A 3,208-nucleotide genomic window follows, 5' to 3' on the forward strand; every position below is an offset into this window, starting at 1 on the left:
ATCTTTTGTTTACGTTAGCGGACTGGATGTTTACAGCATCCGTTTGATTTGGGCTGCGTGAAATTGATCTGGGTGGGAATGATTCGGAGGCCTGGTTGACAGAAATAGCTGACCACGGATTTATCTCGGGTCTGTCAGAGTTATTTGGAAATTAGCTCTCGGCTCAAAGTTGTTTATAAATTGGGTAAGAGCCCCTAAATAATGTGTCATATAACTCCCCCCATTCTAAATTGAATCGTCCCGATTCATTGGAACTGATCAGTATATTGAATGTAATTGATGGGTTAATTCGACAATGATATTTTCTTCTAGGGTATTTTCATTGTCGGGTATATTATTTATTTCATTATCGGAAATATTGTTTTCTGGTTCAATTTCTATATGAATTTGCCATGGTTTGAATATTAAAAATTTTCTGAATTTGATTATAATCATTATAATTAAATAAATAAATGTGAATATGATTAATATTAACGTAACTGGTATTTGAGTTTGTTTAATTTGAATAAATGGATTTAGTATGTTAATATTATCGAATGTGAGTTCCGAATCATTAGATATAATATATTCGGATACTAAAAAATCTGTATATTTTCGAGCTGTGATGTATTCCAATATCTTATTGTCTACATTGGTGTAGGAAATATTATTAATTTTAGTGGTGCCATTAAAAGTTATTAAATATGACCCATTTAAATGAGTGTCATTAACTGTATTCTCTCCATTTACAAAAATGGCTCCATCTTGGATTACATCTACTTTTTTATTTTTTTCTCTGATTTTGTTACAAAAAGATTTTTCTCCATTTAGTAATCTGGTGAAACAAGAACCTTCTCGGTTAAGTGTGCAATAATTGTTAAATATTTCTGTCTTAAAATTAGACATTACATAGTACTTATTTCTACATTTTGCGACGTGATTATCAATTAATAATTTTCCATCATCATGTGAAATGGATCTTGAATTGTAAACGTCACAGCGATCGGTAATAATAGGGTATTTTATGTAAATTATAATAAGATCTTGATGCAAAGCGATTTTAAATTCAGATATATCTAAAAGGTCTGTTATAACTACAGGTCTATTTTCGTGTTTATAAATTTCTTGTATATCGTCGTTGTTTAGAATTTTAGTATTAAATACATCGATTTTGGCGAGTGTAATTGTGTCCATTAAATTCATAGGATCGTAAGTAAGCAAACGCAGACGATATTTTCTAAGCGGAATTTCTTGATCTTTAAAGGCTGTTTTGAATTCTTCAGATAAAGATTTTATCTCTTTAAATATTTTAGAATTAATAACGAATTGATCGTTATTATTTTGTATTAAGTCATCGATTTTATTTTGGACGGTTATGAAATCATCATGATCTGGTGTTCCCGCTATCCATTTCCAAATAGTGCCTATTTCATTAATGCCTCTTTTCGATCTACTGGGTATAATTTGGGAGATAAGTATTTGGATAATTTTCAAATCGTGGGATATTTCCCAAAGAAAATTGTTGCTGTCGTGACTCTTCAGAAATTCTGTTTCAAGATTAATTATATCTCTATAAAGACTTATATTAGTTATATGAAATAAATCTGCGTATGATTCATAAATAAGAACATCTTTGGTATCCTTGCAAAGAAGGAAATCATGGTTCGTGTAATCCATAATTTCGGATTTGGTTGTAGCTACCAGCAGTAATAAGTACATTATTGAAATCATTATCTGTAATTTGAAACAAATTATTTTATATTATCTTTATGAATAGTACGGTTTCTGTTATTTATAATAACTTTATTAGGGAGATTTTCCTTAACTACTTGTTTTTTATATCTAGAATTAAGCTTGTTTCTTTCCCCATGTTTCTTTTCGTAAATTACCTCTCCTACGTGATAATTCTTATTTTGTCTATCTTTATTGTGAAAATGCAACATTTTCTCTTGGGCTTGCTGCAATAATTTAGGAATATCATCGTGTTTGATTTTATTAAATAATATATCAAAAGGTCGATGATTGGTTATTGAATGAATTGTTAAATTGTATTTTTGTGCTGCTCTAATTATAATTTCGGAATAATCAATTAAATTAAGCTCATCTTTAATGCAGCGGGCAATTTCTGTTAAGGTAGAGTGTGCCCTTTCTATTTGTCCATTAGACGTACTATGTCGAGGATCTGCAAAGAATAGAGATCCCATTTCTTTGAGCAAAGGATTTGAATTGGGATGAAGAGAAACTTGGTTCGTTATCTATCATCAAAGATTTGGCTAATGGAAATTGTTGTAAAATTTCTGAAACTTTATTTTCTATATTTAGTTTGTTAGGGATTTCTTTTACGACCAAATATTTCGAATAGGAATCTATACAAGTAATGAATATAAGATTTTCAGCGAATTATATGTCAAGATGCAAATTTTCACCTTCTCTTTCTGGAATAGGCGCTTGACCGATAGGAATCTGTACTGGGTGTCTGTTGTATTTGTTTTGATTGCAGATTGTGCAATTCTTTATAAATTCCTTAAGCTTTTTGTATAAATTAGGCCAATAATAGAGTCTAGTTATTTGCTTATAATTTTCATCAAGCCCTCTATGAGCTCTACAATGAGTTTCTGTGATAATCACGGATCTGTCTTCAGCGTCTTCGACATCCTGGACAAATGTCTTAGTGTATAAAAATGTATTTATAAAATTGTCTTTAAGTGGTTTTTGAATTCTATAAAAATCTTCTAGAGTACAGTGAACTCCTATTGTTATATTGGGTGGAATATATTCTCTTAATATTGATATTAAATTTTCTGGAGTATCATACTCTATTATATGTCTAGTATTTCCGAATACATTAATCGACTCATGTATTGTATACCTCCCCGTTGCTATTAGCAATTGTTGCTTAAACTGGTTTAAGGGTTTTCGGGTTTCTTGTATAACATTCTCAAAACTACTCTCTGCTGAATGCTGAGTATTTTGATCTGAGACCGATTCATTACTTTCCGTTAAGTTATTTATTTGAATCCTTGATAAAGCGTCCGCAACAACATTTGTTGCTCCTGGCTTGTAAATAATTTTGGGTGAATAGCTTTCAATAAAGGAATACCATCTTTTCATCTCAATATTTGGATTTTTTTGAGAAATGGAAAATGAAAGAGGTTGATGATCGGTATAGATCTCGATGTTGTTAACCCCATATAAGTAATTTCGAAGATTTTTAAAAGCCCATACAATG

Source organism: Drosophila subpulchrella, unplaced genomic scaffold (genome assembly GCF_014743375.2).
Source record: "Drosophila subpulchrella strain 33 F10 #4 breed RU33 unplaced genomic scaffold, RU_Dsub_v1.1 Primary Assembly Seq54, whole genome shotgun sequence".
Taxonomy (NCBI): Eukaryota; Metazoa; Arthropoda; class Insecta; order Diptera; family Drosophilidae; genus Drosophila; species Drosophila subpulchrella.